Source organism: Phoca vitulina, unplaced genomic scaffold (assembly GCF_004348235.1).
Source record: "Phoca vitulina isolate PV1807 unplaced genomic scaffold, GSC_HSeal_1.0 scaffold107, whole genome shotgun sequence".
Lineage (NCBI taxonomy): Eukaryota > Metazoa > Chordata > Mammalia > Carnivora > Phocidae > Phoca > Phoca vitulina.
The window spans coordinates 1,725,368-1,747,759 of record NW_022589810.1 but is presented as its reverse complement, the minus strand read 5'-3'; the positions used below and the strand labels follow the sequence as shown (position 1 = coordinate 1,747,759).

Here is a 22,392-nt window from a genome sequence, read left to right as displayed (position 1 = left end):
AAAATTGGGCACAAATGAGACTTCTGGTTTCAGCTCCAACATATAAAACAGGGTAGAAATCAGCAATCCCTCCTTAAAACAAGAAAACACTGCAAAAGCTGAAGCAACCTATTTTTTTTTTTTTTTGACTCATCAGAGTACTGAGGTGGCAGGGCAAACCACCACATAAAATCTCGAGAGAGTGTTGAATTCAGACCGTCGAAACTGAGATCTGCTTTCCTGGATCAGAATCCTCTGTAGTCATAAACTGGTAAGAGCACTCAAATGGTAAATAAGTTGAATTGCTTGAAGCTGAGTCTGGACTAACAGGAGAGTGAGAATCTGCTTCCCCTACCACATCTCCACCCTGCCCCCCCTTCCATCCCCTGAAGTCTTAGGGGGCAGCCACATGTTCATGGTCTTTCACTCCAGGAAATGGATTTTCATGGTGAAGTTCTGAGAAAGGTGCCTTAGTTCTTCTGGCTGGGAGAGAGGAAGAGTAATCATTGTCAAAATAACCCCTAGAGCCTTCCCCATGACAGAGGCCTACTCTCCAGGGAAAACAATTGGCTAGAGCTTTACCCTAGGTGGAGGAAGAGTATTCCTCCCACACAGGCCCCCTCTAGACTTCCTGTCCCACCTGAGGGAAACGGGGTAGGCAATAGGGGTCAAGCCTTCCAGGAACTAATTTGAGAACACTGCAGCCAGGGAAAGGATAGAGGGCATGGGAGAAGGCAACGCCACTGGAGATACACCTGTGAAGGCTGCAGCCCAGAGACACGGCCCCCACTAAAAGACAAGAGATTTAACCATGAAGCTACAGAATTACCTCCCTCTCCCCACACCTTACCACATCAATGGGGCTCCAGAGAAATAACTATGGATTATAGCTGAAAGCACTGCAAAACCGCAGATTCCCTGTGAACAGGAGTGATTTGGGAAGCTCAAATTCAAGAGAGGGCACCAAAATAAGGACACTCGAAGAACTGGAAGCTTCTGGCACTTACAGCTACAGCAAACATAACAAGCCAGATTAATATAAATATTCACACTAAATGCCTAGTTACCTCAGGTCCTATTACCCAGACAAACATGTCTGGCTTTCAACAAAAAAATTACAAAGCAGGACGAAAATTAAGAGAATGAAGAGACAAAGCAAGCATCAGAGCCAGCCTCTGATATGACGCGTATTTTGGAATTGTCAAATAGGGGATTTAAAATAACTATGATTAATTTGTTAAGGGCTCTAATGGAAAAATAGGCAACATGCAAAAGCTGACGGGTAATGTAAGCAGAGAGATGGAAATTCTGAGTGAGAATTAAAAGGAAATACTAGAAAATTAAAACACAGTAACAGAAAGGAGGGTTTGTCAGTAGACTCAGCACAATGGAGGAAAGAATTGGTGAGCTTGAAGATAAGTCATAGGTCAATAAAACTTTCCAAACAGAAATGCTAAGAAATAATAACAGAAAAAGAAAAAAAAAAAAAACCCATAACTGAACATCCTGTCATGTGAAATTGGAAAACGTTTCACATATTAATCCAAACTCCAAAAAAGGAAAGAAGTAGAGATAACAGAGAAGAAGGAAAATTGGAAGCCATAAGGGCCAAGAACGCCCAAAATAAGTGACAGACACCAAACCATAGATTCAGGAATCTCAGTGAATACCAAGCAGCATATACACTAAGTACACACACACAAAAACACACACACACACATACACACACACACACACACACACACACACCCCTAGACTTGTTATATTCAAACTGTATAAAATTAAAAACAAAGAGAAAGTCATCTTACCTATCGAGGAATGTGAATAAGAATTACAGCTGACTTCTCATCACGACCCATGCAAAGAAGGAGTAGAGTGAAATGAAATATTTAAGGTGCTGTTTGAAAAGGAAAACCATCTACCTAGAAATCTATTTCCAGTAAAATATGAACAAAAAGTAAAGATTTTCTCAAAGAAAAGTTGAGCAAATTCATCTCCAGGAAATCTGCCTCGCAAGAAATGTTAAGAGACGTCCTTCAGGCAGAAGGAAAATGATATGGGTCGGAAACGCGGGTCTACCTAATGAAAGGAAGAGACTCGTGAAGTAAAATGGAGGTAAAATAACGTCTTTTATGTTTCTTATTCTTGTGTCATCTGAAAGATGACTCTTCTCTGAAACAGGATAGCACAATGTACTGCGTCATCATAGCACACAGACAGATGAAAGGGAAGACAGAAGTATCCCAAGCAATGGGAGGGAGGAATTAGGAACACTCTGTGATAAGGCACCTGCAGCACTACACGTGAAGCCATATAGTGTTACTGGAAGGTGGACTTGGCTTAGTAAAAGTGTATATTGTAAACTCTAGGGCAACCACTGGAAACAGTTTGAGAAGCAGTATAAGCAATAAGCTAAAAGAGGGGAAAACAGGTGCAAATATCGATCCAATTATATCAATAATCACTTTAAATGAGAATGGCCTAAGTACACCCGCTAAAGAGAGATTTTCTGAGTGGACACAAGAAAGATCCAAGTATACCAAGTATAAGTTGCCTACAGGAACCTCACACTCAACACAAAGGTGCAGATAGCTTAAAAGTAAAGGGACAGGAAAAGGTTTACCATGCTAACACCAAGCCAAAGCAAGGTGCAGGAGCTCCATTAATTTCAGATAAAGCAGACTTCGGAACAAGGAAAATTGCCAAGTATAAAGAGGGGCATCACATAGTGATTAAGGAGTCAATTCTCCAAGAGGACATAACAATCCTAACTGTGTAAGCCCCTGATAACAATGTTAAACGGTGTCAAAATACATGAGGCAAAACCTGATAAAAGGTCAAGGAGAAATACATACATCCCTGATGGTAGTGAGAGATTTCAACACCCCTCTGTCACTAATTGGTAAATCAAGCAGGCGGACAAGCAGATACCGAAAAGATACAGATAACCTGAACAGCATTATCCATCAACTCAATCTACTTGACCTGTATAGAACACTCCACCACTCAACAACAGCGGAATCCATAGCCTCTCAAGCTCACGGGGAACACTGACAAAGATAGACAATATGTGGGGACAGAAAACACACCCCTACAAATATAAAGGAATAGGACTCACACAAAGTAGGTTCTCACACCACAGTGGAATCAAGCTAGAAATCAACAACAGAAAAGTAGATGGAGGGGCGCCTGGGTGGCTCAGTCAGTTAAGCATCTGCCTTCGGCTCAGGTCATGGTCCCGGGGTCCTGGATCCAGCCCTGCGTCAGGCTCCCTGCTCAGCGGGGAGCCTGCTTCTCCCTCTCCCTCTGCCTGCCGCTCTGCCTACTTGTGCTCTCTCTCTAGCTCTCTGTCAGATAAACAAATAAAATCTTTAAAAAAAAAAAAAAGTAGATGGATAAGCTGCCTATGTTTGGAAATGGAACAAAACATTTCTAATCGACACATGGACGAAAGAAGGAGGCTCCAGAAACACTTAAAGACATTTTGAACTCAATTAAAATGAAAATAAAACTTATTAAAATTATTGTGAAACAGCAATACTTCAGAGGGAGATGAAATTTAGAGCATACATTCACATACTGGAGAAGAAGAACAATCTAAAATCAATAACCTTAAGAAAGTAGGAAAAGAGACCTATTTAAGCCTAAAGTAAACAGAAGGAAATCCATCATAAAAATCAGAGCAGAAAACAATGAAATCGAAAGCAGGAAAAATGTAGCAAAGATCAATGACACTAAAAGCTGGTTCTTTGCAAAGGCCAATAAAAGAGGCAAACCTCTTTCTGGCCAAGAAAAAAAAGAGAAGACACAACTTACCAATATCTGAGTGGAAAGAATGGACATCACTACTGATCTCGTGGGCACTAAAAGGATAATACAGTAATGCCATCGGCAATCCTATGCCTGCAAATTTGATCCATTAGAGGAAATGGCCAGATTCCTTGAAAGACGTTAGCCACCAAATCTCACGCAGAAAAATAGATAAGGTGAACAGTTATATATTTATGCCCTGGGCCCAGACTCTTTCCTTAGTGAATTCCAAACAAACATTTAAAGAAAAAAAAAAAAAATGATTCCCATTTGCCACCATCTCTTCCAGAAAATAGAAGCAGGACAACACTTCCTAACTCATTCTCTGAGGTCTGCATTTCCCTTAATAGCAAGACAGACAAAGACATTGCAAGAAAGGAAAACTACACACCATGATCTCTCATGAACACTGTCATAAAATTCCTCAACAACGTATCAGCAAATTGAATCCAACAATGCATAGAAAGAACTGTATACCACGACCAAACGGGATATCTCTCAGGCACACAAGACCAGTTCAACATTTGAAAATCAATGGATATAGTTCACCTCATCAACAGGCTAAAGAACAAAAATCATATGGTCATATCTAGCGATGCAGACAGCACTTGATAATTCAACAGGCTTCATGTTTAAAACTCTCAGCAAACCAGGAATAGAGGGGAACATTCCCAACCTGATGAAAAAGATCTATGAAAAACCTACAGGTAATGTCATGCTGAAGGAAAACAGTCAGACGCTCCCCACCCCCAGACATGTCTGCTGTCATCACTCCTATTCAACATGTAATGGAATCCCAGCTTGTTACGTAAGAAAGGAAAGAGGAATTAAAAGGTGTGCACGGGCGCCTGGGTGGCTCAGCCGTTAAGCGTCTGCCTTCGGCTCAGGTCATGATCTCAGGGTCCTGGGATCGAGCCCCACATCAGGCTCCCTGCTCAGTGGGAAGCCTGCTTCTCCCTCTCCCACTCCCCCTGCTTGTGTTCCCTCTCTCGCTGTGTCTCTCTCTGTCAAATAAATAAATAAAATCTTAAAAAAAAAAAAAAAAAGGTGTGCAGATTGGAAATGTTGAAATACAACAATTTTTATTTGCAGAGGACACGATTATTTATGTAGAGAACACCAAAGAATCTACAAAACACTGCTGCATTAATAAGGGAGTTTAGTACGGCCCCCACAATAGAAGGTACAATACACACATGGCAATTGCTTACCTATCTATACATGAATACTGAACAATCAGAATTTGATATATTTTTTTAAAATTACCTTTTTAAAAAAAGTGATTAACTCTCTTCAGGTCTTCAACCATGTCCATTTCTGAGTCTTCTCTCACAGTTACTGTTTGTTTGTTTGTTTCTAGTTCCAGTGTAGTTAAAAAAACAGTTTTATATTAGTTTCAGGTGTACAAGATAGTGATTCAACAATTCCATATATTACTTAGTGCTCATCAAAATAAGTGTACTCTTAATCCCCTTCGCCTATTTCACCTGACCTCCCTTCTTCTGGTAACCATCTGCTTATTCTCTATAGTTAAGAGTCTGTTTCTTGGTTTGTCTCTTTTGTTTTCCGCTCACTTTTGTTTCTTAGATGCCACATATGAGTGAAATCATATGGTACTTGTCTCTGACTGTCTTATTTTGCTTAGCCTTATACTCTCTAGATCCATCCATGTCGTTGCAAATGGCAAGATTTCATGCTTTTATATGGCTGAATAATATTCCTGTGTGTGTGTGTCTGTGTGTGTGTGTGCGTGTACCACATCTTTATCCATTCATCTACTGAAGAACATTTGGGCTGAATAATATTGCATTGTGTGTGTATGCATATTTGTGTGTGTGTGTGTGTGTGTTAGTATACAGGGATTCTACTTCTGGTGTTCTGTATAAAACACACATACACACACACAGACACAGACACACACACACACACACACACACACATCTTTATCCATTCATCTATCGGTGAACATTTGGGCTGCTTCCATAATTTGGCTATGGTAAATACTGCTGCAATAAACATAGGGGTACATATATCCCTTCGACCTAGTGTTTTTGTATTCTTTGGGTAAATATCCAGTAGTGCTATTACTGGATCATATGATAGTTCTATTTTTAATTTTTTGAGGACCCTCCATACTGTCCTTCCACAGTGGCTGCACCAGTTTGCATTCCCACCAACAGTGCACGAGGGTTCCTCTTCCTCAAAATCCTCGCCGACAGTTGTTGTTTATGTTTTGGGCTTTAGCCATTCTGACAGGCATGAGGTGATAGCTCATTTTGGTTTTGATTTGCACTTCCCTGATGATGAGTGATGTTGTGCATCTTTTCATGTGTCAGTTGGTCATCTGTATGTCTTCTTTGAAGAAATGTGTGTTCATGTCTACTGCACAGTTTTTAATTGGATAAAGGGTTAGTCTCCAACTAACATCCCCCACCCCCAAACTACCTTTTACAATAGCAACCCTATATATGAAGTACTTAGGTATAAATATAACAAATATATACAGGATCTGTTTGTGGAAAACCACAAACAATGATGTAGAAATCAAAGAAAATCTAGCTAAAAAGAGAGAGATTTCATATACGTGGACTGGAAAACTCGCACTTGTTAAAATTTCAATTCTTCCCAAACTTATCTATAGAAACAACAGAATACCCATCAAAATTGCAGCAAGCTCTGTGACGATACCGACATACTGATCTAAAACTTATATTGAATACCAAAGGCTCTAGAATAGATAATTCTGAAAAACTCTGAAAAAGAAGAATTCACAATTCTGAAAAAGAAGAACAAAGGTCCAGGGCTCATATTATCTGATTTCAAGACTTATTATAAAGCTGTAGTAATTAAGACAGTGTGGTACTGGCAAAGAACAGACACAGAGCTCAGTGCACAGAACAGCAAACCTGTAACAGACCTGCACAAATATGACTCAGTTGAACGGGACAAAGATACAAGCACAATTTGATGGAGAAAGAATAGTCTTTTCAATAAATGGTGCTGGAAAAAATTGGAATCCAAGGACAAAAAAGTTTAACCGAGCCCCAGACCTGACACTTCTACACAAATTAACTCAAAATGGACCAAGGGTCTATATTTAAAATTCAAAATATAAAGCATCTGGGAGGAAACGTAGGAGAAAATCAACATGACTTTGTGTTTGCTGCTGAGCTTTTATACAGAACACCAGAAGTAGCATCCATGAAAAAGAAAAAAAAGAAAGCTGAGTTGGACTTTATTAAAAATAAAAAACTTGCACTCTGCAAGAGAGGCTGTTAAGAAATGAAAGGCAAACCAGAGACTGGAAGAAAAATATTTACTAAAACTCATGTCTGATAAAGAGAATTGTATCCAACATCTCCAAAGGCTAGCGAAACAAAAGCAAAAAATGAACTCTTGGGACTTCATCAAGGTAAAAAGCTTCTGCACAGCAAAGGAAACAGTCAACAAACAAAGAGGCAACCCACAGAATGGGAGAGGATATTTGCAAATGACACTACAGATAAAGGGCTGGTATCCAGATCTATAAAGAACTTCTCAAACTCAACACCCAAAAAACAAATAATCAAGTCAAAAAATGGGCAGAAGATATGAAAAGACACTTCTCTGAAGAAGACATACAAATGCCTAACAGACACATGAAAAAATGTTCATCATCATTAGCCATCAGGGAAATTCAAATCAAAACCACACTGAGATACCACCTTACACCAGTTAGAATGGCAAAAATGGACAGGGCAAGAAACAACAAATGTTGGAGAGGTTGTGGAGAAAGAGGAACCCTCTTACACTGTTGGTGGGAATGCAAGTTGGTACGGCCACTTTGGAAAACAGTGTGGAGGTGCCTCAAAGATTTAAAAATAGAGCTACCCTATGACCCAGCAATTGCACTCCTGGGTATTTACCCCAAAGACACAGATGTAGTGAAAAGAAGGGCTATCTGCACCCCAATGTTCATAGCAGCAATGTCCGCAATAGCCAAACTGTGGAAAGAGCCGAGACGCCCTTCAACAGATGCATGGATAAAGAAGATGCAGTTCATATATATAATGGAACATTATTCAGCCATCAGAAAGGATGAATACCCAACTCTTACATCAACATGGATGGGACTGGAGGAGATTACGCTAAGTGAAATAAGTCAAGCAGAGAAAGTCAATTATCATACGGTTTCACTTCTTGTGGAACATAAGGAGTAGCATGGAGGACATTAGGAGAAGGAAGGGAAAAATGAAGGGGGTGGAAATCGGTGGGAGAGATGAACCATGAGAGACTATGGACTCTGAGAAACAAACAGGGTTTTTTTTGGAGGGGGAAGGGGGATTGGTTAGCCCGGTGATGGGTATTAAGGAGGGCACGTACTACATGGAGCACTGGGTGTTATACGAAAACAATGGATCGTGGATCACCACATCAATAACCAATGATGTATTGTATGATGACTAACATAACATAATATAATTAAAAAAAAAAAAAAGAAAGAAAATAGTGGCTACAAATCCTGGGCTGCAGGGGTGGTTTCAATATCTGCAATTCAATCAACATGATACCCCACATTAATAAAAGAAAGGATAAGAACCACATGACAGATGCAGGAAAAGCATTTGACAGAGTATAGCATCATTTCTTGATAAAAACCCTCAACAAAGTACGGATAGAAAGAACATACCTCGGGACACCTGGGTGGCTCAGTCTGTCAAGCGTCTGCCTTCGGCTCGGGTCATGATCCCAGGGTCCTGGGATCGAGTCCCACATTGGGCTCCCTCCTCAGCAGAGAGCAGGTTTCTCCCTCTGCCTGCCGCTTCCCCTGCTTGTGCTGGCTCTCTCTCTCTGACAAATAAATAAAATTTAAAAAAAGAAAGGAAGAAAGAAAGAAAGAACATACCTCAATATTGTAAAGACCATATACAAAAAGATCCACAGCTAATACCATCCTCAATGGGGACAAACTGAGAGCATTTCCCCTAAGGTCAGGAACACGACAGGGATGTCACCTCTCACCACTGCTGTTCAACATAGTACTGAAAGTCCTAGCCTCAGCAATCAAACAACAAAAAGAAATGAAAGGCATCCAAATTGGCAAGGAAGAAGTCAAACTGTAAGTCTTCGCAGACCACATGAAACTCTAACGTAGGCACGTGATGTGATGAGCACTGGGTGTCATATGCAACTGATGAATTATTGAACACTACATCCGAAACTAATGATGTACTATGTGTTGGCTAATTGATTTTAAAGTAAGAGTCTCCTCAAAAAAAAGAAAAAAAAGAAGAAGAAGAAGAAGAAGAAGAAGAAGAAGAAGAAGAAGAAAGAAAAAAGCCTCCACCAACACATGCTAGAACTGATACAGGAATTGAGCAAAGTCACAGGATATAAAATCAATACACAGAAGTCAGTTGCATTTCTATACACCAACAATGAAGCACCAGAAAGAGAAATCAAGGAATCGATCCCATTTACAATTGCACCAAAAACCATAAGATACATAGGGATAAAACTAACCGACGAGGTAAAAAATCTGTACTCTGAGAACTATAGAGCACTTAAGAAAGAAATTGAAAAAGACACAAAGAAATGGAAAAACATTCCATGCTCATGGATCGTAAGAACAGATATTGTGAAAAAGTAAAAGTCTATACTACCCAAAGCAATCCACACATTCAATGCAATCCCTAATAGAATAACACCAGCAGTTTTCAGAGCCAGAACAATCAATTCTAAAAATTGTATGGAGCCAGAAAAGACCCCGAATAGCCAAAGGAATGTTGAAAAAAAAAGCCAAAGCTGGAGGCATCACAATTCCAGATTTCAAGCTCTATTACAAAGCTGTAATCATCAAGACAGTATGGTACTGGCAAGGAAACAGACACATAGATCAATGGAACAGCACAGAGAACCCAGAAATAGACCCTCAACTCTATGGTCAACTAATCTGCCACAAAGCAGGAAGGAATATCCAATGGAAAAATAAGACAGTCTCTTCAACAAATGGTGTTGGGAAAACTGGACAGCGACATGCTGAAGAAAGAAACTGGACCAGTTTCTTACACCATACACAATAATAAACTCAAAATGGATGAAAGACCTCAATGTGAGACAGGAAGCCATCAAAACCCTTGAGGAGAACACAGGCAGCAACTTCTTTGACCTTGGCCACAGTAACTTCTTGCTAGACATGTCTCTGGAGGCAGGGGAAACAAAAGCAAAACTGAACTCTTGGGGTTTCATCAGGATAAAAAGCTTCTGCACAGTGAAGAAAACAATCAACAAAACTAAAAGGTGACCTCCTGAATGGGAGAAGATATTAGCCAATGACATACTGGATAAAGGGCTGGTATCCAAGAGCTATAAAGAACTTATCAAACTCAATACACAAAAAGAAAAAAAAAATCCATTTAAGAAACGGGCAGAAGATATGAACAGACATTTCTCCAAAGAAGACAAAAAAAAAAAAAAAAAGGCTAACAGACACATGAAAAAATGCTCAATATCACTCATCATACAAATCAAAACCTCAATGAGATACCACCTCACACCTGTCAGAATGTCTAAAAGTAACAACTCAGGAAACGACAGATGTCGGCGAGGATGTGGAGAAAGGGAAACCCTCTTGTACTGTTGGTGGGAATGCAAACTGGTTCAGTCACTCTGGAAAACAGTATGGAGGTTCCTCAAAAAGATAAAAATAGAACTACCCTATAACCCAGGAATTTCACTACTAGGTATTTATCCAAAGGTACAAAAATAGTGATTTGTAGGGGCACATGCACCCCAATGTGGATAGTGCTGCTATAAACAATAGCCAAAATATGGAACGAGCCCAGAGATGTCCATCAACTGAAGAATGGATGAAGAAGATGTGATACACACACACACACACACACACACACACACACACACACACTGGAATATTATTCAGCCATCAGAAAGGATGAAATCTTGCCATTTGCAACAACGTGGATGGAACTAGAGGGTATTATGCTAAGCAAAATACGTCAGTCAGAGAAAGAAAAATACCATATGATTTGACTCATATGTGGAATTTAAGAAACAAAACAGATGAACACAGGGGAAGGGAAGGGAAAATAAGATAAAAACAGAGAGGGAGGCAAAGCATAAGAGACTCAACTATAGGGAACAAACTGAGGGTTGCTGGAAGGGAGGTGGGTGGGGGGATGGAATAAATGGGTGATGGGCACTTGTTGCAATGAGCACTGGGTGTTATATGCAGGTGATGAATCACTAAATTCTACCCCCGAAAGTAATACCACACTCTGTGTTAACTAACTTGACTATAAATAAAATCTTGAAAGAAAAAAATAAAGAAAATAGTGGCTCCAAATCCCAGTTCTGTTGCTTAGTCACTGTGTCATCTTAGGGCAGTTACTTCACCCTCTCTGAACCTCAGTTGTCCCCTTTTTAAAGTGCAAACAAATTTACACAAACTTACTTCTGGGAAGCAAATACAATAATTTACGTCAAGAATCTACTACAGTGCCTGGCATGCAATAAGCCCTCAATAAATGATAGCACTTATTATTACAATACCAACTGTGTAACGATGGGGAAATAGCCCTCTGTGAGCCTCAATTATCTCATTTTCTAAAAATCCAATATGATTCCTGTGTGTCTTATTAGCACAGTGCTGGGGACACAGTAGGCATTCAATAAAATAAATGGCTACCAGTGTAGTATGGTATAATTACCATAGCCCTTGGTGACAGTCAAAATTGTATTCAAACGCTGGCTTCAAGCACTTGAGAAAGTTATGTGACCTCTCGGAGCCTCAGTATTCTTATTGGTCAAATGGAGATAATATTCCTCAATTTGCCCAAGAGGCAGAGTTGTGAGAGCTGCAGATAATCTATGTCAATGGCCTGGCACATAGGAGATACTCTGTACAGGAAGGTTGAATCCAGATTGCAGAGCCCTGAATCCCAGTCTTTTCACAAGCTGCTATAAAGCCTACTTGCAGGATACGTTCTCTTTTCTTGAGTGAGAATGAGATATAAGAAAGTCACTAGTTTAAGTGAGAGCTAGAATCAGTTTCACAGCTATAAAGAATTTATTCTAAAGGAGAGAGACTTGTAGTAGAGAATGATGATGGGTATGATTTATTACATGCCTACTGTGTGCCAAGTACTCCCTAAGTAGTAATTCTAATCATCCCTCCGATTCTGCAAGGCAGTCATTACCATCACCATTTTTACAGTTAAGAACTGTAAAGCTCGGAGAGATTAAGTATCTTGCCAAGGTCACAGAGCTAGAAAGCAGCAGGGATGTCTGACTGCATAAGCCCGGGCTCTTTCAACTGTACAAAGAGGTCTATAAAGTAAGCACTCCCACCATAAAGATAAAGAAAACAGGCTGTGCTGGTTCTAATGGAACTGGAATGGCAAGCACAAATCAGAGAAGCTAGATAATTAGTAATAATTTATGGCACCTGTAGTATGTGCCACACATTATACCAGAAATTTTTCATATACAGAATCTTCGCTAACCTTCCCAAGGTTGATAGGTGTTGTTACTCCTGTTGGACAGATAAGGAAACTGATGCTCAGAGAGTCAGCAGATATATCCATGGTTTCAGTGGTGGTAAGTGAAAGGTATGTGATGGAGGCCATGCTGCCTCCAATTAAGGGACAATCAGGATGGCATTGGAATTGTTAACAAATCTCTAAATCAGCATATTAGAATTTTACAGTCTATTATGGGCCTGGCTCAGCTTCGGGTTATCTGAAACCTAATAAACCTGTAAATCAGACTTAGGTTTTATCTCCATTTGTCTACACTTGAACACTAAGTAATGATTACTCTTATAGTCTTTTCTTCTTTATGATCGGTGTTAGTTAAGTACTGTATTTTTCTAATTCCACCCACAGCAACATGTTTCTAGAGACCAAAAATTGCTTAACCCACAGAACCTGGGTTCTGATTGGAACCTATTCCATGTCCCAGTCACAGAATTTTTTCCATTGTGGGTTTTCTGATGTCAGACAAGATGAGATTTCCAACTGAAGGCCTTTTCACACTCACTGCATTCATAGGAGTTCTCTTCACTGTGAATTCGATGATGGTGAATAAGGTGAGATATCCGCACAAAGGCTTCATCACGTGTGGTTGCGCTCATAGGACTTCTCCCCATTATGGATATTCTAATGGTCATTAAGAGAAGATCTCCACCTTAATTTTCTTTTTCCACTTGGGCTACACAAATAGGGTTTTCACCACTATAAACTCTGTTTGGTTCCATAAGGTATGAACTCTGGCCAAAAGCTTTTCCATGTTCATTACGCTCAGATGGTATTTCTCTACTATGACTTTCCTGATGCTGAAGAAGATGTGAGCTCCAAATAAATGCTATTCCACATACATTACACTTATAAGGCTTTCCTCACTATGAATTTCCTATTAAGAGATGACCTCTGACTGAAGGCTTTCTCATATTCATTACACTATAAGGTTTTTCCCCGTATGAGAGCTCTGATGTCTAATAAGATGTGAACTACTGCTGAAAGTTTATCACATTCATTGCATTCAGAAGGTTTCTCTGTATGCAGACCTTTCATGTGTCTTATACGCTCTGCATTGGGCTCAAAACTAGGATCGTATGAATCATAAAATGGGGCTTTATCACAAATAAGGATTTTCCTCTGATGACACAGAGTTTGCCCTCACATCAGAGCTCCTGTCACATTCAAACAATTCATAGTTCATCTCATTGTGGGGCTTAGTCCATCGGCCATTATTCCGAAACTGTAATCTCTGGAAGGAATGGGTGCCAGTCTTTCCCACGCTGAGTTTCCCTGGGATATCTCTGAAGTGACTCACTTCTTCAAAGGCAGGGTCCTGAAGAAGGGCCCATGGAATTCTGGCCAACAAAATCCACTTGGGTTTAGCCCCTTCAGGTACTTTTTGGTTATTTTTCTTTTACGATTTTTATTTATTTATTTGAGAGAGAGTGATGGCTAGAGAGATCACAGAGGAAGAGGGAGAAGCAGACTCACCACCGAGGAGGGAGCCTAATGCGGGGCTAGATCCCAGGACCCTGAGATCATGACCTGAGCTGAAGGCAGACGCTTAACCTACTGAGCCACCCAGGCGCTCCAGGCACTTTTTGGTTCAAAAGAAGATTCTATTATGTCCATTGGGGTTTGTCAACTGAAATGATAAAAATAAAATTAAAAAGGATCAACTGTTTTCTATATTGAGAATAAATCAATTGCCAGTCTGAAATCCTGGAGAAAGGATTACCAAATTCAAACAAATGCCCATTTGCCATCATATTAAAGGACAGGATGAGCAAACTGAAAAACAGGATTCTGCCCCCGCCACCACACTGGGCGTGTGTGTGTGTGCGCGCACACAGACACAGACAGACACACACACACACACACACACACACACACGATACACCGTTTTTTTTGGTTTTTTTTTTTAAAGATTTTATTTATTAATCCGACAGAGAGAGACACAGCGAGAGAGAGAACACAAGCAGGGGGAGTGGGAGAGGGAGAAGCAGGCTCCCCACTGAGCAGGGAGCCCGATGTGGGGCTCGATCCCAGGACCTGGGATCACGACCTGAGCTGAAGGCAGACGCTTAACGACTGAGCCACCCAGGCGCCCCTAGATATGCCGTTTTAAAATTCCCCATATACTATCATATATTTCACAGTGAGCCAAGAAGAATGATTCCGTTTCATAAATCAGGAATCAGAGACTAAAAACAGAATGTCACACTCACATGGCTAGCAATAAATCTTGGAATAGATATCATATTTTGAGAACTGTTACTTTTTTGCACAACACGCACACCAATTTGTATTTGAATTTGTATAGAATTTCCTACTATAGCTACAATACTTGGAAAACTATGTAAAAGATTTGAAACCTGCAAGAATTTTGAAAAGAGACAGAGAAGACAATAAAGCAAGAGTATTTGTGTTTCTGCAGTGCAGCAAGAATAAAGAAGCAAAACTGAATCTTACTCAGCCTTGAGAGTGCATTCCAGTCTGCTAGAGAGAAGGGAGTTAATACTGTAGGTGAAGGAAATGATGGAGCCTGGGCAGAGTGTCCTGTACAGTCTAGACAATAGAATTTTCCTGGGTAAGCTTACAGCCTTACAGTCTTGGTTCAGAAAGAAGATTTAGACAACATCTCAGGTCATGCATAGTATGTTTCCTCTTAGACATCTCAAACTATGTATTGAAGTTAACCCAAAAGCTTTTATCCATCTAGTGCATCTAAGTTACTCTGAGTTAGACTGCACTAGGAGGAAGGAGGAACTAATACATGGAGTTACAAGTATGTATCAGTCAGGGTCACAGCAGGAAACAGATAACACTCAAATTGGGTAACTTCAGGAGAATTTAATAAAGGCACTAATGAGGTGCGGGCAGGGGTATAAGGAAAACAAAAAGGATAATCAGCCTCCCCAGGCTAGTAACTGCAGGGTGATTTTGCAACTCCAGGCCCGAAGGAGTGAGGGGAAAGAACTTTAACATATATCCCAAGCTCAAGAGACCTAAGTATAGAGGGACACTATCCAGAAGCTGACACCTTCATTTGAGGGATGTAGCCAGCCAATGATGAGCCTACAGAGAGGGAGCTCAGTGGCATAAATGTCACAACATCACTCTCCTACCCTTTGACCTGACAGGGCTTCCCACTGGACAGGCTCATTCAGAAGCCAGAGGGCAAAGTCGACTCCTGGGGCAAACAGCAGGGTGCAGAAGACTACGAAATGGAACTGGAGACACAAATGAAAGACATACAGCAGAGGATGTTTAGATAGTTGGATAAATTTACCTAGTTTCCTCCAGGTAAGAACTGGACCATATAATCGAGTGATTTAACCTTTTTCACCATCTCCGAAATCAACTCACTTCTGTGAACCTTTGACAATATTTAAAACAAGATTCTCAGAGTAGAGCTTAAACACCAGAAGTTAAGGAGGAAGGAAGCAGGAACTGGGAAAACATTCCATTTATTATGGTGAAACAATACAAAATATTTAGAAATAAATTTGACAAGAAAAGCAGAGTTATATGAAGAAAACCATAAAATCTCTTGGAAAGACAGAAAACAAAACCTGAGCAATTAGAAAGACAAACTATGTTCTTGGATGAGAAGATTTCATTAATATCATAAAACTAGAATATAATTAATTCAATAATAACTAGAATGCACAGGATTTCTTATTTTGGAATTGTATAAAATAATCTAAAGTTTATTTGGAAAAATAAATGACCAAGAGTAGGCAAAGGTTATTATGAAAAGGAATAGTGAGGGGTCCTGCCTTAGTGGATACCAATATGCTATAATGCCAATATAATTACATATGTGTATATATAATTTAATTTAAAATGAAGGTGGTAATTAAATTTACATATAATTGACTGTTAATAACATTGAACTGCTATCTTACAGCACGTACACTACAGTACATCACAGAATCCAGATGAATTAGAGTTAAATATAGGAAAAACAATATGAATGTTGCAAGAAAAGCTAGGAAGCTAGATGTACGATATAGGAGTCAGAGAAATCACCTACACTGGAAACTCTGAAGGTTCAAAAAAATTAAAGACTGACATTTGACTATATACAAATTAAAATTTTTTGAGTGACAAAACATATCATTGATACACAAACAGACAACAAATCAGGAAATAGATTTTAATAAAGATGACAAGGCTTTAATATCCAAACTATATAGAAAGTAGTCTGACAAACTGACTAGAAGAAAGACAACCTAACTTAAAGAAAATGGGAAAAGGATAAGAATCAAGAATTCCCAGAGTAGCCAATCTAAATTGCCAATAAATTAATAAATATGGGCAGAGGGAGCTAAAATTCTATGATAGTGAGATAAATGCAAATTAGAGAAATAGTGAGATTTTTAGTTTGCATACATGAGATTGTTAAACATTAAGCGTTATAATTCTAATTATTGGTAAAGATGCAGGGAAAAGGTTATTCATATACATTGGGGGGAAAAATCTCAAGTCTTAAGACTTTTGGAACTTAAGAGCCCAAACTCGTAAAACCATGTATTAAAACTACACACACACACACACACACACACACACACACACACACACACACACACCTTGTACTCAGTAACCCAACTCCCGCATATCTATTCCATAGAAATATAAGCACAAGTATATAACATCATATGTCTGAGGATGTTTATAGTAATACTGGAAACAAAATGAAAGGCTCATCAAAACAAGAAGGGTAAATAAACTATAATATACCTACACCACAAATATTATACAACCATTTAAAACAATGAATTAGAACAACACAAGTTGACTTGGAGACATTTACACAAGGTTATCGTTACATAGAACATACAAGATACAGAAAAGTATGATTAATATGATACTATTTTGGTAGCAACGACAAAAAAACTGTGTATTTGTTTACACAGGCATGCATGTGTATTTCTATTGTAATGAATTATAAGAGTGCAGAAAAATAGAGAAGGATACACATTAGATGGTTAAAATGGGTTAATGAGGGGCTTCTTTTGAGAAAGGAAGGAGGTGGAAATTCAAGCCCAAAGTAAGGAAAAGAGTAGACTGCACTAAAAAAGGGGGGACATGTATATATAACCACATTTATGTTGTCCTGTGTGGATATGTGGATATATTACAAATAATAAAAAAAATTAAAGCAGAACTATGACATGGTGCAGCCACTCTGGAAAACAGTATGGAGGTTCCTCAAAAAGTTGAAAATAGAGCTACCATACGACCCAGCAATTGCACTACTGGGTATTTACCCCAAAGATACAAATGTAGGGATCTGAAGGGGTATGTGCACCCCGATGTTTAGAGCAGCAATGTCCACAATAGCCAAACTATGGAAAGAGCCAAGATGGCCATCGACAGATGAATGGATAAAGAAGATGTGGTGTATATATATACAATGGAATATTATGCAGCCATCAAAAGGAATGACCTCTTGCCATTTGCAACAACGTGGATGGAACTGGAGGGTATTATGCTGAGCGAAATAAGTCAATCAGAGAAAGACATGTGTCATATGATCTCACTGATATGAGGAATTCTTAATCTCAGGAAACAAACTGAAGGTTGCTGGAGTGGTGGGGGGTGGGAGGGATGGGGTGGCTGGGTGATAGACATTGGGGAGGGTATGTGCTATGGTGAGCGCTATGAATTGTGTGAGACTGTTGAATCGCAGACCTGTACCTCTGAAACAAATAATACATTATATATTAAAAAAAATAGCAGGAAGGGAAAAATGAAGGGGGGGGAAATCGGACGGGGAGACGAACCATGAGAGACTATGGACTCTGAGAAACAAACCGAGGGTTCTAGAGGGGAGGGGGGTGGGGGGTTGGGTTAGCCTGATGATGGGTATTAAAGAGGGCACGTACTGAATGGAGCACTGGGTGTTATATGCAAACAATGAATCATGGAACCCTACATCAAAAACTAATGATGTAATGTATGGTGATTAACATAATAGAATCAAATTTAAAAAAATCAGAAATATGACAGCATGATTTCAAAATAAAATATTCAGCAATCTTGAAAAATGAAAGGAATGATTCTGCACATTAAAAACTCAATAGATGGGGTGCCTATAGGTGGCTCAGTGGGTTAAGCATCCGACTCTTGGTTCCGGCTCAGGTTCATGATTTCATGGGTCCTGACACCGAGCCCCACATCGGGCACTGTGCTCAGTGGGGAGTCGGCTTGAAATTCTCTCTCTCCTTCTCCCTCTGCCCCTTACCACCCCCACCCCCGGCTCTCGCGTGCACACACGCTCTCTCTCTCAAATGAATAAATCTTAATTTAAAAAACTCAATAGACGGAACAGAGGGAACACTTCCTAACTCATTCTATGAGGCCAGCATTACCCTAATATCAAATTAGATAAAGACACTACAAGAATGGAAAATTACAGACCGATATATCTTGTGACATAGATGCAAAAATATTCAACAGATTTTTACCAAATCAAATCCAATGATGTATGAAAAGAATTATAAACCACAGCCAAGTGGGATTTATTCCAGGTATATAAATCTGGTTCAACATGCAAAAACCAATTAAGGTAATCCATCCCATCAGCATATGATCATACGGTCATATCGTTCAATGCATAAAAAACATTTGACAAAAATGCAAAAGCCATTCAAGATAAAAGCTCTCAGCAAAGTAGGAATATTGGGGAAATTCCTCAGCTTAATAAAGAGCATCTATAAAAATGTACATATAGGGGCGCCCGGGTGGCTCAGTCGGTTAAGCGGCTGCCTTCGGCTCAGGTCATGGTCCCAGGGTCCTGGGATGGAGCCCCACGTCGGGCTCCTTCCTGAGCAGGGAGCCTGCTTCTCCCTCTCCCTCTGCCTGCCGCTCCACCTGCTTGTGCTCTCCCTCTCTCTTTTCTCTGTCAAATAAAAATAAATGAGATCTTTAAAAAAAAAGTGGGGGGCACCTGGGTGGCTCAGTCCTTAAGCGTCTGCCTACGGCTCAGGTCATGATCCCAGGGTCCTGGCATCGAGCCCCACGTCGGGCTCCTTCCTGAGCAGGGAGCCTGCTTCTCCCTCTCCCTCTGCCTGCCGCTCCCCCTGCTTGTGCTCTCTCTACCTCTGTCAAATAAAAATAAATAAAATCTTTAAAAAAAATGTACATATAACATCACACTTCCTAGTGATTAACTAGATGCTTTTCTACTAACATCAGGAACAAGGACAGGATGTCCCTTCTCACCAATCCTCCTCAACAGCAACGTCCTAGCTAATGTAAGAAGACAACACAAGACAAGAAAAGGTATACAGATTGGGGCCCTTCTGGTGTCCTTTCTCCTATGAGGACCTTGGGCCCCGGACTGCACATGTAAAGGGTGCAATCTCTAAACTGGAGTGGGGTAGAGGCAGGCCAGCACCCCATTCTCGCCTTTGGGGTCACTGGCCTCAGGATCAGACATGGCCCAGAGCTTGAAAGACATAGAGGGACACGGGCAAGGTGCTAAAGTTGCTGCTGGGGGCCGGCGCCATGGCCTACGGCATCCATGAGTCTGTTTCACCATAGAAGGTGGGCACAGAGCCCATTTCTCTAATCGGATGCGGGCCTTCACTTTAGGATCCCCTGATTCCAGTACCCCATCATCTAGGACATTCAGGCCAGACCCTAAAAAATTTCCTCTCCCACAGGCACCGAAGACCTGCAGATGGTAAGCATCTGTGAGTGCTGTCTCAACCCAATGCCATGGAACTTCCCAGCATGTACCAGTGCCCAGGGCTAGACTAGGAGGAGTGAGGACTGCCATCAACTGTCAAGGAGGTGCTCAAGGGAGGTGTGGCCAAGTTCAACACCTTGCAGCTGATTACCCAGCGGGCCCAGATATCCTTGTTGATTTCATGGGAGCTGACAGCGAGGGCCGAGGAATTCAGCCTTATCCTGGATGATAGTCATCACAGAGCTGAGCTTTAGCCGAGCGAGTATGCAGCTGCTATGGAAGCCAAACAAGTAGCTCAGCAGGAGGCCCAGGGAGCCCAGTTTCAGGTGGAAAAAGCAAAGCAGGAACAGCAGCAGAAGACTGTGTAGGCTGAAGGTGAGGCCGAGGCCACCAGGAGGCTTGGAGAAGCCCTGAGCAAGAACCCTGGCTACATCAAACTGGGCAAGATCCAGGCAGCCCGGAACATCTCCAAGACAACTGCCACATCACAGAATTGTATCTGTCTCACTGCTGAAAACCTTGTGCTCAATGTACAGGATGAAATTTTCACTTTGAAAACTGACAGCCTTATCAAGGGTAAGAAATGAGCTTAGTGATGAAGAACTCCCCTCCCCCAGAGAAAAAGTGAATCTGCTTCTCCCCTGGCTTTTGAGGAGCCAGTGTGGGGTCCAACCGACCCCCATCCTGCCCCTGGTATCATGTCATAGTCCCCTCTGTGTCTGTTCTCCCAGCCCTTCCTGGATGAACACAGACTGGCCAATTTTCAAGGGAATGACTTTCCTCTTCTCGGTGTTGGCCAGGGGTGTTGGGACAGTATGATTTCTGAGTGATTTTGTATAGTATTGTTTCCTCCTGCCAGGTTGGGGGGTGATAACCACCATCCCAGGAATTCTCAATAAAAAGAAATAATAAAAGGTACACAGATTGGGAAGGAAGAAATAAAACTGTCATTGTTTGCAGATGACATGATTCTCTATGTAGAAAATTCCAAAGGGTTCTGCCCCAAGACGGCAATGTAGGAAGAGCCTGAACTTACCTCCTGCATGGACATAGCAAATCTATACCTATTTATACAGCAATTCCTCCCGAAGAAGAACAGAGAGCTGACTGAACAGCTTCTGCACAACAAAAGATAGAGAGACCACATAGAGAACATTGAGTTGGAGACACAGTAAGGGAATCCCACCCCCGATGCTGCAAACTGCAGTGGGGAGAGATAGTACGGAGGGACCATGAGCAGATTCATCTGCCCTGGGGCACAGGAAAAAAAGCTGTGGCTTAAGAGAACAACTAGAATATAAAGGATCCTGCCTCAGAACTCCACCAAATGGCAGGGGAGCTACTAGAGCTCTCTCTGGGTCGCAGGGCCTGGCAAGTGCCATGGTTTACATTGCCCCACCACCTTGATAGCCTGGATGGGAGCAGGGGCCAGGCACCATAGCTGGCCTACCACCTCAGTGAGCCCCAGGCCCTAGCCCAAGCCCACACCAGCCCAAGAAGTCCCATCAAGGCAGCCCCAGTGCACTGCACAGTGGGACACCCCTGGTCAACACTCACTACAACTCTGGCTGACATAGGGGCAAAGCAACCCAGAACTCTCCAGGCCCACACCACTTCAGCCCCAGATGACTTGCTAGGGCACTCCTGGCACAGAGCACTCTGGGACCTCCTGGCTCATGTCTGCTTTGGCTCTAGTGACACCACCAGGACACACCAGCTCATGCCCCACCTCAGTTCCCGCCATGCAGTGAGGGCATCCCCTGTGCTGAGCACCGGCAGACCACCACCTGCTCCCACTTCAGCTTCAACTGTCCTGCCCCAGAGCCACCTAGCCCATGCCCATTTCAGCTCGAGCGATCCCACCAGGACAGCCCCAGCACAGACTGCCCCAGGATCCCAGCCCACACCAGCCACAGCTCCAGCTATCCAGCCAAAGTCACCAGGTACACACAGTCTACACAGGGGACGACCGTACACAAGGCCATTCTTGCAAGGTTAGGAGAAGTAGCTGTTCTACCTAATTCATAGAAACAAACACAGAAAGTCAAGCCAAATGAGGAGACAAAGGAATAGGATCCAAAAGAAAGAACAAAACAAAACCTCAGAAAAAGAACTAAATGAAACAGAGATAACCAATCTACCTGGTAACGAGTTCAAAGTCATGGCCATAAAGATGTTCACCAGGCTGCAGAGAAGAGTGGAGGAACTTAGTGAGACCTTCAACAAAGAGACAGAAAATATAGCGGGGCGCCTGGGTGGCTCAGTCGGTTAAGTGTCTACCTTCAGCTCAGGTCATGATCACAGTGTCCTGGGCTGGGCCCCCGAATCAAGCTCCCTGCTCAGCGGGGAGACTGCTTCTTGCTCTCCCCCTCCTGCTGCTGCTCC

General features: G+C 41.4%; 1 protein-coding gene and 1 pseudogene across 1 annotated transcript in view; one reads left to right on the top strand and one right to left on the bottom strand.

Annotated features, from left to right (window-relative positions):
- LOC116627963 (EZH inhibitory protein-like) overlaps window positions 1-22,392 on the bottom strand; it is a gene marked incomplete at its 3' end in the record, with an annotated part of 56,241 nt that overhangs the window by 12,194 nt on the left and 21,655 nt on the right. The gene's annotated exons all lie outside the window — the stretch shown is intronic.
- Window positions 4,385-20,792, top strand: LOC116627962 (annotated as a pseudogene).